General features: G+C 38.1%; 1 non-coding gene across 1 annotated transcript; it reads left to right on the top strand.

Moving 5' to 3' along the window:
- Positions 1-15,840: 15,840 nt before the first annotated feature.
- On the top strand, positions 15,841-15,947 carry LOC127098774 (small nucleolar RNA R71). The gene has a single exon (XR_007793471.1). It is a non-coding gene; the product is annotated as a small nucleolar RNA R71 (small nucleolar RNA).
- Positions 15,948-16,631: the final 684 nt, after the last annotated feature.

Raw genomic sequence — 16,631 nt, 5'->3', positions numbered from 1 at the left:
TCTTTTGCTATCACACCCTCATTTTACCTACAAACCCTCTCTTTCTGATTTCTAACAAGGAGATCAACATTGGGCCTTCAACATGTTGGGCCCAACACCATTTCTCTAATCAAACCCCTTGGTTCAGCCACACACCCCTGCAGAGTTAATTTTGATTATTGATTAATTATTGTTGTTGTTGTTTTTAATTCTTTTTGTCACATAAAAAAATACATATTAAAAATAAAAAAATTTAGTCTTATTAAAAATAATGTAATTCTCTGGTTTGGTAAATTAGGATAGGTCTTAGTTAGAATTAATTGTTAGAATTTCTTCTAAATTTCATCTAATATTAGATTAGAACTTAGGGTTTTGACATGATCAAATCCATTTGCTTATTACCTTTGTTTTTTTTCTTTTCATGATTCCCACGTGCTTAATGAATGGTTCTTAGTATGATCATATCCCTGATTAATTAGTTGATCAAATTTACCTTTGATCAATTAAGTTGAATTAAATTTGTCTTGGACTTTTCATGAACGATTTGTATGATCCCCATATTCATTCAAGTGATCATAAGTCTCTTAATTGAGTTAGAGTTTGCACCTTCATTGCACCTGATCCATCAAGTCAAACTCAAGTCAAGATTCACATCCAAAACATCCTGGAGACAGAAAGACATCAAAACTTGATCATGCCGAGCTTCATCAATTCAAGAACACATTGCCTCATAAAGACAAAAGACTCTTCTCTTTCAAAACACTAGTTAATTATGATGCAAATTATACGCCACGAGCCTTAAGCAACGGAGAAGAACGAGAGGGATTATTCCTACCGTTGTTCTGAATTTCTTTCAATACGGGACGTGGGCCCTAGTTATTCAAAGTATTCGCCTTTGTTCATAGACTTTAGTGTAATTCAAATCATACAACTTTTAAACTTTCTTCCCCACATACAACACTTCAACAATCAACATCAGTTATACCTTTCTCTTTGGACCAAACATAATTCTCTTTGAATACACATACACTCTCGAGGTTAATCATATTCTCTTGCCTAAACACCTCTGATCAGTGCATTTTGATATATATTCTTCTACTATTCTACTTATGCAACTCTATAGTTTATTCTATTATTTTTACTATTTTAGTGTATTTTTATATTTAAGTTTATTTTTGGTTTTATTTTATTTTCGTAATTTATTTTCAGCATAAACAATTATTTGATACCTTGTCACTATGCATATCATAACTTGAGCTATAGAAGTTGGATTAACACGTTCTAATATGTGTTGGAAAGATAAGAAGAAAATATAAAAGTTTAATGTTGAAGTCAAAAGCAGATTCAGAGTGAAGAATAGCCAAATAATTCGTTGAAGTTCCAAACTTAATTAAAATAGTTAGTTTTGGCCGATTTTTGTAATTTTCGGGTCGGATCCCATAAGAGCCTGAATTTCCCTTTTATTATATTAGGTCTTTCACTGCTACATGAATCCTATTCTGAATTTTGATGATACAATATTGCTTAGAAGATTTCATGGAGAGCTAATTCCCAAAGAGCTGATCTGTTGTATTCGAATTCCACTTTGAGGTTTTTATTAATTTCAGTTTAATTTCAATTTCTTTTCAATTCTTCCTATAAACTTGTTTGCTTAATTCGATTACTTTCGTTTGCTTAATTCGATTGTTTCTTATAGGATAAAGTTGATTAAATTTGATTGTTTGTATGATCCTTAACTATAATCACGTTAGCGTAGCTTTTTCGTTATCGTGTTTGATTAAGTCGTGTTTGCTTTATTCGCGTCTGCTTTAATCCGTTTGCTTAATTCGGAAATTAGGAACATACATCATATAATACCAATTTGCGCTTGCCAGTGGGTATTGTAATCGAATGGGATTGAATCCGCTAGGGAATTGAAATTATAAGAATCGATGATAAGTCAGAAATCGATACAATAGATTAACTTATTTATCAATTTTGCTTTTACCTTTAATCATCTTAGACTTAAGTTTTGAACCTTAAAAAAACCATTTTTTTCATTTGTTTGGTTATAACATTCAAGAGTCCTTGTGATACGACATTCGAGTGTCGCTTCTGTTTTACTACACTTTTAAACTCATTTTTGACCCGTGTGCGACAACGGATGTATTCGCCTCCGTTCATAGACTTTAGTGTAATTCAAATCAAACAACTTTCAAACTTTATTCCCCACATACAACACTTCAACAATCAACATCAACTATACCTTTCTCTTTGGACCAAACATAATTCTCTTTGAATACACATACACTCTCGAGGTTAATCATACTCTTTTGCTTAAACACCTCCTACGTGGGTTAATCACCTTCACGTGGTTAAACACCTATATTTGAACCACACACAACTCTAGAGGTTAGTCACCAGTTCTTAGTTAATCACCTCCTTCATGGTTTAATCACCTTATCATGGTTACAACATTTTTCATGCATGCTTGCCTTGTGAGACTCAGGCTTAGGCAAGCCCCTTTCATGCATGTCTGTCTTATGAGACTCAAGCTTGGGAGAACCCCTCATTCTCATGCATGTCTGCCTTGTGAGACTCAGGCTTAGGAAAACCCTTTTTTATTTTACGTTTACCTTGTGAGATTCACACTTAGGTAAACTCTTTCTTATGCATGTCTGTCTTGTGAGACTCGGGCTTAGACAAACCATTTCATGCATGCTTGCCTTGTGAGACTCAGGCTTAGGAAAACCCCTTTTCATGCATGTTTTCCTTGTGAGACTTAGGCTTAGGCAAACTCCTCATTCTCTTGCATGTCTGCCTTATGAGACTCAGGATTAGGAAAACCCCCTCTTTGTAAGTCTTGATCCTTGTATCTTGGAAAAACCCTACAACCCTGCATTGGCTAATCACCAGTTATTGGTTAAACGCCACATAATTTGGTTCAGACACCACTCTATGGGTTCAAATAATATATTTTTGGTCCAAATAATACTTTCACCATACTAAATAACAACTTCAGTATTTCATAAAACTTTTTCTAATCAATTCATAAACTCTTTTCAAATTCAAACAACTTTCTTTTCATAAAAGAATTGTTATAATTTATTCCTTAGCAGTCAGACTAAAAGCTTAGAGCATCCGAACAAGGATCAAAATCAGCTAACGTCGAAACACTTCTAGGATATGATTATAACACGGTTCCCTAAAATCAACCAACAAATACGTAGTTTTCTACCATGAACTACGGAGCTCTGGTTTTATTATTGCACTATGATAATACGTAGGCACGAGGTTTCGAATCCTTGGCGAGCACGTTAATTAATAAATTTATTTTCTCCCTTTATTAAAATTAATCACAAGTAACATTTAGATAATGACACTCATTCATGCAAAGAACAATCAAAACAGTTCCCGTTGAGTATAACGGATGTGAAGGGTGCTAATACTTTCCCCTTGCATAACGACTTCCTTACTTGTTTCTCTTCCCCTTGGATTTTATTGATATTTTCCCTTTCTCTTAGAATAAATAAAATCCAGTTGTGACTCTGTTGTATTTCGAGAGTACGATATGCTCAGGTATTTTTCACGACGCTACACATTATAGTAGTTTATAAGTATAAAAAACTAGACCGTTGCAAATGTTTGTTTTAAACAAATAAAGAAGTACTAAGATTTTGGGAATATTCCATTATTGTATGGAAACACTTTCTTATATTTTTGTTTTTTTGTTTTTTATTAACTCACTATAATTTAGATTTTAAACTGTAATAGACATTTCAATGTATTACTTGAAGTTAAAGTGGAAGGAGAGTCATGGATTTTTACCTCCTTTGTAAAGATTTGACAGTTTAAACCTTCTCCCATAATGCAATAAGTTCCTCTTGTATAGTAGAGCACCTAAGCTCCATAGTTTTACATTTACCTTTCCAAGTGTCCCTTATATTGGTGTAATTACATGGAGCCAAGATGTCTCCCCGACCATCAGAGACAAGGGAGAATATAGAAGCAGCCTTGAACATATTATGCGTAAGCTCAGAGACAAGTTCCATCTTTCCCCCCTCGGGGAGATTTTAAATGAAGGATAAATATGACATTAAAACATTATTAGCATATTCCTTAGGAGTGTGAGCGAGCCGCAAAGAGATGAAATTTGGAGCACGCGTGAAGGGAGTTACCTCCCCAGAAGCACCACCTTCGACGACACAAGTTCGTTTTGGAGAACCCTCATCTCGGGGGGAGTGTTGGTTGTCGTCCCGTGCCTTATTTGTTGAAACTTGAGGTGGGGTTGACTCCTACATGGTTAAAGTGACCATAACATCCACAAGTTGGTCTACCTCGGGTGCATGAATTAAAGTTTCAGCAACCGGGTAGGAACTAGGGTTAGAGCAGGATCAATGTACACTGGAGAAATGGACATAAAAGTAGTAGTCCCATTATTCACCATATATTAAATACCTTGAGAATCTACAAGCTTGTATAACAACTTCACTCTATTCACCTTTTCCATGCTTCACACAAAACACAATCACACATGTTAAAAAGAACACAAAGACTCTGCTCTCACCAAATATTTGTTTCCTCCCCTACTGGCTAACTGCTGTCAAAATTGCATGAATATCAATCTGCCTCTTTCTCACCTCGACAAGGGGAACCTCACCAGGACTGAACCTTCCTCATAACTGAGCCCTTTAAACCAATATTGCATTGCATCCTTCATTGCCACTTCCTTTAAAGAAAGGTATCCTGACTTGGTTTCGTAGGAGTGATCGTCCCGGTTAAAGTGGATTTTAGACCAGTACTTTGTATATTAAATCCAATATAAGCGAGGAGAATTAACAGGGAGGTATGATCGCTCGACTGTGTGAGTCGAGAATGGTATACAAACTGCAAGTGCACAGTTCTATCGCGTAGTTTTAAAAGATATCGATCCCACAGGGACTTATGAATCGATATACCGTTATCTAAGGTTACTACGTAAATCTAAGGTGAAAATGTTTGATTTTTTTGGGGAAAAACTAAGAGCTAAATTAAGATCTAGATTAAATATTAATAAAACGGATATCGGTATGTAGTTCGTCAGAACTAGGGAATCAAGTCTTTGTCGGTTTCTTGGTTTTAAAATAAATCGTTTCGGTTAACTTTATTGGTTAAAGGTTTTATCTCAAACTCTCGCTCTGTTGAATAAACCATGATTTTATATTAATGTAGCTGTCACTTATAATTAAGTCAAAAATCATATTTTGAAAACAATAAAGTTGCAGAAACTCTTTTTAAGAAAATACTGACTGTTTTAAACACCCTTATCTCAAACTCTCGCTCTGTTGACTTAGGTTATATAATCAAATCCAAATGCTTAACTCTCGTCCTCACATTCAATCTTAAAAAATACTTTTTGGAAAAGGTCAGAATTTAATTAACTCTAAAACTTGCTCTCGCCCTGATCTAGAATTAATGCCTAACTTACACTGTCCAGTTAAAACCTCAAACTCTCGCTCTATTGATTTTAACTTCTTTATGTCCTTTACTTTTGTAAAAAATCTTGTTATTAAACCTGTAAGTTGAGACCGTAAAAAGATTGATTTTAATTTTAAGTTTAGATAGACCGACTCAGTCTTGATCCCTTATTCTGCTTACTTTACATACCGATACCTAGGCGAATTAGCCAGACATGCTAAATAAACAAGAATACATATCATGCATAAACAGACTCATTCCAGGCAGATAATATAGATAAATAATAAAACAAAATATTAAATAATGATTAAAGAACCTGAATGCGTAATACAATAGTCTTGAACACTCCACCACAAGCCGGTAGGATTTGTTCTTCGATTCTTCAATTAAACAATAAATTAAACCAAGGAAATAAAACTAGAATCTAACGTAAGGTTAGATCCGATAAAAAGTTGCACAATAGCTTCCGGTGTAGAAACTATTATGCGAAAAATATCTAAATGCCAAAAAGGGAAAGGTAAATTGCAAGGGAAAAAGAATGTAGAACTTGCAGAAGAAATAAATAAAATAAACAATGTTAAGTGCTGGAAAAGAAAAATAAGCAAAAGCGTGAAAAGAAAAATGGGCAGAGCTTCGGCAATCTGAGCGTGGAAAAACGGGGCCTTTGGAACTTCCCAATTAGCTGCTATTTATACAGCTGCTGGTGTAACTGCTTTCCAAGGGTTTCCGTATGCGCGGTCTTTTCGTTCCGAGGGTTAAGCGTGCGTGGAAATAGCTTTCAACGTGGTCAGTTGAGTTCCTAGCGCCAAAAATATAGGGGAATGGTGTGACGTCCGTCACACCATGTGTGACGCTCGTCACAAGAGTGTGCTTAGTGTGACGCTCGTCACAACCTTTGTGACGCCCGTCACAGGCATAACGTGCGCTTTCTTTGGGCTGGGCTTTGTCTTTGTTATTTGTTTCCTTTTTATTCCTTTTTACACCTCCTTTTCTTCCCTTTTTCACTTTTGCTTCAAAATGGATGCCTGACATAAATAGAAAGGAAAATACCGCATAATATCTGATAAAATGAGATAAATTAAAGTAAATGATAATATAATCTAATTGAATTAAGTCCTAAAATGTGATATAATTTCAAGTTATCAAACTCCCCCATACTTAGATCTTTGCTTGTCCTCAAGCAAAATACAGTATAGAAATCGTTTTAAAATTTTAGCCAGATGAAATTTCAAAACACACATCAATTCGTAATAGGTTGCAAGTGGATTTTGTTTAGAAGCGACTTGAGTTAAATCTTGATATCAACAACTACCGTCACAACCTGCCTTGTGCAAATCAGTTCAAGTACCCTATTATAGCTATCCTAGTTCCTTTACTCTTATTTCACCCGTTTTCATTCTAGCGAAATCACATTAAGCCCTTTATCTTTTCACGCACATAGTGGAGTAACTGGTTAGTGATTATGATCCGCTTTTAGCTAGAAGTTCTGGTACATAAGTCGGATAACTTCGTTATTCAGTCCATTGCAAATTGTGGGGGATCGAACCGTAGTCCGCCCTACCGAGTTCAGTACCAGATACCTACTGAACCAACTCATAATGGATTTTTCATATAGTGTTTTTGCATGATCTGCAACCTTTAGATTAAATGATCTGGTAAGGATCACCTAATTTAATCAGTGCATTTCCTGATATATTCATATATTTTATGTTACTTTGGGGATCATTCACTTATATTCATCGGCTCTCCACGTAGTTTGCTATTAAGATGGTGCTGACTTCTCGTATAAACTACTCGGGGTTACTATAAAACTAAAAGTTCAAGGGATTGGTATAATAGGTACTTATCCCGATCTAACATGTTGAGGTTCTCAGAGCGTTGTTATGGTAATGATTTTTTGTCTTGATTTCACTCAAGTTTTATGAGGTAAGCAACCTTTATACTTATTGGGTGTGTTAAAAAAATTTTTTTTTGTTATGGCTCAAGAAAATTGAGGGAATAGATAATAGAAATTTTCACACTCTTAACTTAAAATTATAATAAATTTTTTTTTTTTTTTTTTTTTTAATGATTAAGGGAAATAACAATGAAAGGGAAAATAACATACTTGAAAAATGGAAATAGGAAGAACAAGTTTTCCCCCCCATACTTAAATTAAACATTGTCCCCAATGTTTTAAGGAAATGAAATACAATATGGAAAGGAAAAAGAAACTACAACTAAGGTTGTCTTCCGCCTCTGGTTCTTGGACTTGGTGATCTCTGACGTAAGTCTAAGTTGTCGAACCTGCTGAACAACTCAGTAAACCGCTGGTCGGTTATGGCATTCCTAGCATCCTGTTGCTGTTGCATTTGATGCATCATCTGCAGCATTTCGACATTCTGCGCCTGCATGCCATCGATAGCATCCATAATGTCGTCGTTGGTTGCAGGCCTTCTTCGTCGACGACGTTGGGAGGATGGGCCAGTTGTATTGCCGGAAGGGTTGAGCGGGACTGACTGTTATGTAGGCGGATGATCACCTTGTTCCATTTCTTCAAACTCATCTGTTTGCGGGTTTGTTTGTGAAGGCTCGGTGGTTTCAGGAGCGTTTAGATCATAGAGGTGGCGGTCGGGGTTTGTGACATCAGTGAGGGCAGTATTTGGTAGAACAACGCTTGGGATTGCCTGGTTTTTCACCATAAGATAATATCCTCCGCCTACTCTGTTCTTAATCAAGCGGCTAGATCGACAGTAGCTGATATCCATAGATAGGGGAGGTAGGGATTCTAAAGTTTGGAGTTTATCCCCTAGGTTTAGGCCAAGTGCGATGGTGGTTATTAATCCACCAATTATAAAAGGTTGTCGGCCTCTAGCACATAAGGTGCGGATGTGATGAAATAGAAAGGAGGCGGCGTTTACCTGAGTATCTGGTTCGAAGACGCACTGGAGGAAAAATAGTTCCTTTGAGTTGACCTTGCTGTTGTTTGGCCTTCCAAAAATTGTGTTTTGCAAGATGCGGATAAAGTACCGGATAGTGGGGTTATGTATATGGGAGAGAAAGAGCTCTTCCCAGTTGTAGGTATCTATACCGGAAATTTTCTTAAAAAGGCCGAAAACACCAACTGTGTTCCAGTTTGAGGTTGGAGGGATTCTGGCATGCAGCAGACCTTCTGTGGGAAATTGTAGCATGGTACTCAATTGGTTTTGGGTTAGAGAGTACTCGGTGTTAAACATACGGAAGGTTGCCGTACCGGTTAGAAATTCGTCTTCACCGGCGGGGGTGGTGTAGTCGTAGGAACTTAAGAATTCTAAGGTTAGGGATGGGTAGGTGGGTTGATTATGGGTGCAAAGGAAGGTTAGGTTGGCTTGACGGAGCATCCATTCGATACCTTGGAGTAAGCCTAATTGTTGTAAACAAGGTAAATCGGGGTACCTGGTGGAAATGACGCCTCGCTGTTGGAAACGCTCGAATTGCTCCCTCTGATAATTGTCATCTACGGATCGGAAGATGATATTTCCGAAATTTTGATTTCCCGCCATTGTGATGAATTTTGAAGGGATGATTTGGAAAGAAAAAGAAATGTATTTGATAGGAGAGAATTGTTTTGTGGTGAATGAAGGAAGGTTTGGTGGGTATTTATAGGAGAAGAATTTGGAAGGTGAAAAGAAAAAGTGGTTGAAAAGTAATTAAGTGTGGTTAAATGAAAAATGAATGGGGAAGGTAAAAAGTTAAAGGTGTAACGTTCGTCTCCAACGGCTCCTTAACGTTCACTAGTCTGAGGAGTGTTACGCTCGTCACAGGGGTGTGACGCTCGTAACAGGCACTAAGCGTGCCGTCCGTTATGGATAGTGTGACGCTCGTCACACATTCCTTTTTGGAAAGGCTTAGTGGCGCTTCACAGAATTACTTGTAGCGTATTTTTAATGTTTTGTTTTGCTTATGATCAGTTTAGTATGCAGTTTAATTTATTGTGCACGCTTAATCTGCTTGTATAGTAATAATTCATAGGAAGCAACAGTAGAGCATAATAGCTTTTGCATAATAAAATTAAATAAACAACTTCAATAAAAATTTGATCATAATGTAATACAGGAAAGGAAAACAATGAAATGAAATAGAAATAAACATGAATTCAAATAACATTAATGAAAAATCTAATTTAAAACTAAATAACTTAGGAAAGTAACTAAACTCTATCCCTCTGTACGATCTCTGGCCGGTGGAGCAAAAGAGTTAACATGATGTAGCAACTCGTGAAACTGATTCGTCATACTGCTCATGTATCCTAGAACTTCGTCTCTCATGTTAGTAAATTCTCCTCTGAGGGCGTCTTGTTCTGACATCAAAGCTTCAATGGCGGTGTTATAATCAATTCCGGGCATATGATGTCGGAGGTCAGGTATGGCTGATTCTTCGGTCGGAACAGGCTGAGGAGGAGGGTCAATATCATGATAGCCGGATGGTGTCTGAGGGTCAGATTCAGCATGAGAGATCTGGTCAACATAATTCTCATAGTCATCACAAATCTCATAATCCTGGATGGATTCAGTGGATCCAGCAGGAGTTGGGGTTTCATTCAGGTTATAGAGCCAGTTCCTTTGGTTATGAACACTAGTCCTAGGATCGGGCATGGTGAATAGGCAGAGAACCTGGTTATCAATAATAAGCTCAAACTCATCAGACCCTATGTTTGCTATAAACATAGTGTTGAAGAGGAAAGGTATACTCATAGTAGTAATGCCACAAAAAGGGCTAAGGTCAAGCATAGGCTGACGTAATCCAATAGCATTACCTATCATAGTTATCAAACCGCCTATTCTAATGGGTGCTCGCTCATCCTGGATAAGGTGGTCCAAATTGGCTAACATAAAAGTAGCACCGTTTACTGGACGGTTCTGGGAAGCACAGAATATGATGAAGAGTTCATCACGTGAAACTGAAGTACTATTTGGCTTCTTCCCAAATAAAGTGTGGGTTAGGATCTTATGGAAATAGCGAAAAGCCGGGTTATGTATGTTTCCAGAGAGAAACTCATGTTCTTCGGGCTCATCATTTCCAGTCAGCTTACCCCAAAAGTGTTCAAGCTCTCTATATTCAAAAAGTTCTTCCTGGCTTACAGTGAATGTATCAAAGGAGGTAGGAAAACCCAAAAGGTTGGTAAAGTCTCTAATATTAAATTGGTACTCCATATTGAACATTCTGAACTGGATGAAACCTCTGCTAATTCCTTTTCCATGGCTGGGTAGATAGATTAGTGAGCTAAGGAATTCTAGTGTGAGTCTCCGGTAGGTGGTGAAATGTCTCAGAATAGGGGATGTCTCCCATCCTATCTGATTCAGCAAATACAGGACACTCTATCTCAGTCCAAGGGCAGTCATAGCCCAATCATCAGCATATAAACTAGGTAGCATCTCTCTAGCGGCTAGTTCTTCAAACTTTTGTTTCTGAGCCATTCCTCTGAACTTGATACCCATACGATCAAAATGTCCCATCTGGTTAGTGTTAGTTAGAGAAAAGAAAACATGAGTTTAAGTCAGGATTTGGCCAAATGCCGAAAGAAGAAAAGATTATTATTATTATTTTTTTATTTTATTTTATTTTTTTGAATAAATCAAGAATGAATACTAAACAGAAATTAAAAGAATAATTAAGAAAGAAATAGGGGAATGATAATAATAGAATAATAAAATAACAAATTAGTTTGTGGGTTGTCTCCCACTAAGCGCTTTGTTTAAATGTCGCAAGCTCGACAAAGAAACTGTTAAATATAATCTATAGATCCTGGGGGCGTTTCGTCTAAGTGTAGGATTTGCGAATCCTCGTTGGTTTCCGCATAGTGATAGTGTTTCAGACGTTGCCCGTTTACGGTGAACGGTTCTGTAGATTGTCCTTTTATTTCTACCGCTCCACTGGGAAAGATTTTAGTGATATGAAAAGGCCCTGACCATCTGGATCGTAGTTTTCCCGGAAATAACTTTAGTCTAGAGTTAAATAAAAGTATTGCGTCGCCTTGCTTGAAGATTTTCCTTGATATACGCTTGTCATGCCATTGTTTTGTTCTTTCTTTATAGATTCTGGCATTTTCATAGGCGTTTCTTCTGAGTTCCTCTAATTCGTTTATGTCAAGGATTCTCTTTTCACCGGCGGCTTTATAATTCAAATTTAGGTTTCTAATAGCCCAATAGGCTTTATGTTCTAATTCTACCGGGAGGTGACAGGATTTTCCATAAATGAGCTTAAATGGGGTCGTCCCAATGGGGGTTTTATAAGCAGTTCGGTAAGCCCACAAAGCTTCTGGTAATTTCAATGACCAATCTTTCCTTGAAGTGGCTACCGTTTTTTCTAGTATTTGCTTGATTTCTCTGTTAGATACTTCCACTTGTCCACTGGTTTGAGGGTGGTATGATGTTGCTATCCTATGTCTCACTCCGTATTTAAATAGTAGTTTTTCGAGTACCTTGGATATAAAGTGTGATCCACCATCACTGACTACTATTCTTGGGATGCCAAATCTCGGAAATATTATATTTTTAAAGAGTCTAGTTACTACTCGGGTGTCATTTGTTGGAGAAGCTACAGCTTCGATCCATTTTGATACGTAGTCAACTGCCACGAGTATGTATTTGTTACCGAAAGAGGATGGGAAAGGTCCCATGAAGTCTATCCCCCACACGTCAAAAATCTCTACTTCCAAAATACCTTTTTGTGGCATCTCGTCACGTCTAGATATGTTTCCCGTGCGTTGACATCTGTCACACTCCTTAATAGCCGCATATACGTCCTTCCATATAGTTGGCCAATAAAAGCCAGCTTGTAGGATTTTAGAGCAGGTCTTGGATGTACTTGTGTGTCCACCATAAGGAGCGGAGTGACAGTGCTGGATTATATTTTCTACCTCTTCTTCGGGTATACATCGACGGAAAATACCATCGGGGCCTCTTTTGAAAAGTAAGGGGTCATCCCAGTAGTAGTGTTTTATGTCGTAGAAGAATCGTTTCTTCTGCTGGTAAGATAAAGTAGGTGGAACTATTCCGGCAGCTAAATAATTGACTAGATCAGCGTACCATGGTGTGACAGATATAGCTAAGGTGGTTTCTACTTGCATGTCGGAGTTGTTCTCTTCCAAAGTAGCTATAAGTTTATCATACGAGAAATCATCATTAATTGATGTTCTTTCCGGTTCAAGGTTCTCAAGTCTAGAGAGGTGGTCTGCTACTACGTTTTCAGTTCCTTTCTTGTCCTTGATTTCTAAGTCGAATTCTTGTAGTAACAAGATCCATCTTAGGAGTCTAGGTTTAGCATCCTTTTTTGTTAAAAGGTACCTGATAGCAGCGTGATCGGTGTAGACTATTATTTTGGCTCCTACCAAGTAAGAACGAAATTTATCTAGTGCGAATACCACTGCTAGGAGTTCTTTCTCGGTAGTGGCGTAATTCATTTGCGCTTCATCCAGGGTTCTGCTTGCGTAATATATAACGTGAAGCTTTTTATCCTTCCTTTGTCCTAAAACAGCTCCTACAGCATAATCACTGGCATCGCACATTATTTCGAATGGTTCATTCCAGTCTGGTGTCTGCATAATGGGTGCTGAGATTAATGCTTGTTTAAGAGTTTGAAATGCTTTTAAACAGTTATCGTCGAATATGAATTCAGCATCTTTCATCAATAGTCCGGTTAGAGGTTTAGTTATCTTAAAGAAGTCTTTGATGAATCGTCGGTAAAAACCGGCGTGTCCTAAAAAGCTTCGTACTTCTCTCACGGTCCTTGGGGGTTGAAGATTTTCGATTACCTCTATTTTGGCTTTGTCTACTTCAATTCCTCTGTTCGAGATGATGTGTCCTAAAACAATTCCTTCTTGTACCATAAAGTGGCACTTTTCCCAATTAAGTACTAAGTTTACTTTTACACATCGCTCAAGAACTCTTTCCAGGTTTTCAAGGCATTCTTCGAAACTTTGTCCGTATACAGAAAAGTCATCCATAAATACTTCCATGATGTTTTCGAGAAAGTCGGCGAAAATCGCCATCATGCATCTTTGAAAAGTTGCAGGGGCATTACACAGACCAAACGACATTCGTCTATAAGCGAAGGTACCAAAAGGGCATGTGAACGTTGTCTTTTCTTGGTCATCAGGGTGAATTGGTATTTGAAAGAAGCCTGAATAACCGTCTAGATAACAGAAATGTGAATGTTTTGCTAATCGTTCTAACATTTGGTCAATGAATGGTAAAGGGAAATGATCTTTTCGGGTTGCTTTGTTTAGTTTCCTATAATCAATGCACATTCTCCATCCCGATTCGATTCGTTTAGTTATAGTTTCCCCTTTTTCGTTTTCAATAACGGTTATGCCTCCTTTCTTTGGTACAACGTGTACAGGACTAACCCATTTGCTATCAGATATAGGATATATAATACCTGCTTCCAATAACTTGGTTATTTCTTTCTTTACTACCACACTCAGGATCGGGTTTAGTCTTCTCTGGTGTTCCCTAGAGGTTTTACAGTCTTCTTCTAACATGATGCGGTGCATACAAATAGAAGGGCTTATTCCTTTAAGATCGGTGATGTGGTATCCTAGTGCGGTTGGATATTTCCTTAAGATATGTAAGAGTTTTTCTGTTTCGAGTCTTCCTAGATCTGCATTAACTATCACAGGTCGTTCAAGTTCTAAGTCTAGGAATTCATATCTCAGATTTTTGGGAAGTGTTTTCAAATCAGGGGTTGGTTTGTTAAGACATTGCGTAGGGTCCGGTGTTATTGCTAAGCATTGTTTAGATTTGTCCTCTAAAAGATAGTCTGATGATTTGTCTTCTCCTGACTCTGCTTCTTTTATGCATTCATCGATGATATCCATGAAGTAACATGTATCTTCTATTGCAGGTGCTTTCAAGAATTGGGAAAGAATGAATTCAATTTTCTCTTCACCTACTTCGAAGGTGAGTCGTCCTCGTTTTACGTCTATGATTGCACCGACAGTTGCTAAGAATGGTCTTCCTAGTATAATGGGTGTAATATCATCTTCTCTAATGTCCATAATTGTAAAGTCGGTGGGAATGTAAAACTGACCTATGCGTACTGGAACGTTTTCAAGGATTCCTACAGGATATTTGATGGAACGATCTGCTAGTTGCACGGACATTTTGGTTGGTCTTAATTCTCCCATTTCCAGTTTCTTACATATGGATAAAGGCATAACGCTAATTCCGGCTCCTAAATCGCATAAGGCTTTGTCGATGACAAATTTTCCTATGTGACAGGGTATAGAGAAACTACCCGGATCCTTGAGTTTAGGTGGCATGTTTTGGATTATAGCGCTACATTCGGCAGGGAGTGTAACGGTTTCGCTATCCTCAAGTTTCCTCTTATTAGAAAGAATTTCTTTTAAGAATTTAGCATATGAGGGCATCTGCGTAATAGCTTCGGTGAACGGAATTGTAACGTTTAATTGTTTAAGGAGATCAACAAATTTTCTAAATTGGCTCGCATCTTTGGTTTTAACAAGCCTTTGAGGGTAAGGTATAGGTGGTTTGTAAGGTGGTGGAGGTACATAAGGTTCCTTCTTTTCTAGGGTTTCCTTATTTCTCTCTTCCTTTTCCTTAGGTTCACTTTCCTCAGTTGATTTCTTAGGGTTTTGGTTTTCTATCCTTGGATCAGACGGTCCTTCCACTTCCGTTCCACTTCTTAATATAATTGCATGAGCTTGGCTTCTCGGATTAGGTTGGGGCTGTCCAGGGAATGTACCAGTTGGGGCAGCAGTAGGTGCTTGTTGTTGAGCTACTTGAGATATTTGTGTTTCCAGCATTTTGTTATAGGTAGCCAAGGCATCTACTTTGCTTGCTAGTTGTTTAAGTTGTTCGCCAGCATGTATGTTCTGGTTTAAGAAATCTTTATTGGTTTGTTGTTGGGAAGCTATAAAGTTTTCCATCATGATTTCCAAGTTGGATTTTCTAGGGGTATTATTGTTAGGTATGGATGGATTCGGTTTCTGATATCCCGGAGGTATAGATGGGGCTTGATTTGGAGACTGTCCAGGTGCGTATAAAGCATTATTACTCTTATATGAAAAGTTTGGATGGTTCTTCCAATTTGGGTTATAGGTATTCGAATAGGGGCTTCCTTGAGCATAGTTTACTTGCTCTGCTTGGATTCCAGTCAAGAGTTGACATTCCGTAGGAGTGTGGCCTTGGATTCCACAGACCTCGCAATTCTGAGTTATAGCAACCACGGCGGCTTATCTCGTACATGCCAGTTTTCGGTTGAGGTTTTTCCACCGTTGTTCGTTCGGTTCCCCACTGATAGTGGTTTTGGGCCATGCTCTCGATAAGCTGGTAAGCATCAGCATAAGGTTTGTTCATTAGTGCACCACCTGCAGCGGCGTCTATTGTTAACCTTGTATTGTATAAGAGGCCATTATAAAATGTGTGAATTACTAACCAGTCTTCCAAACCATGGTGTGGGCAAAGTCTCATCATGTCTTTGTATCTTTCCCATGCTTCGAAAAGAGACTCGTTGTCTTTCTGTTTAAATCCGTTTATCTGGGCTCTTAATATAGCTGTTTTGCTTGGCGGAAAATATCGGGCAAGAAAAACTTTCTTCAACTCGTTCCATGTGGTGACTGAGTTGGAAGGGAGAGATTGAAGCCATCTTCTAGCGCTGTCTCTTAATGAGAAAGGAAAAAGACGAAGTCGAATTGCCTCTGATGTGACACCATTAGCTTTAACAGTATCAGCGTATTGGACAAATACGGATAAATGAAGGTTTGGATCTTCGGTAGGATTTCCAGAGAATTGGTTCTGTTGCACAGCCTGCAACAGCGAAGGTTTGAGTTCGAAGTTGTTTGCTTCGATTGCGGGTGGAGCAATACTTGAATGCGGTTCATCTTGCGATGGAGCGGCGTAATCTCTAAGAGCACGAGCTGGTTCTGCCATCTCGGTTAAAGAAGGAAAATCTTTGAGATCAGGAAAGTCTATAGGAGGGAGATTGTTCGCAGCACGATATTCCCGAATTCGTCGTAAGACTCGGAGATATAGTTCGATATCGTTGATTCGTAAATAGAGCGGTTCGCCTTGTGAGCGAGTGCGTGGCATACAAATCAACGAAAGAAAGAATAGAAGAAAAAGAAACCTTAGTCTCTACAGCGTAACGGAAGAGTTACGATATCGATTAAATAAAAGTCCCCGGCAACGGCGCCAAAAACTTGATCGCTCGACTGTGTGAGTCGAGAATGGTATACA

Source organism: Lathyrus oleraceus, chromosome 6, assembly GCF_024323335.1.
Source record: "Lathyrus oleraceus cultivar Zhongwan6 chromosome 6, CAAS_Psat_ZW6_1.0, whole genome shotgun sequence".
In the NCBI taxonomy this organism is placed as follows: domain Eukaryota; kingdom Viridiplantae; phylum Streptophyta; class Magnoliopsida; order Fabales; family Fabaceae; genus Lathyrus; species Lathyrus oleraceus.
Note: the sequence above shows the minus strand (reverse complement) of the source record. Positions and strands in the feature narration are given on the sequence as shown.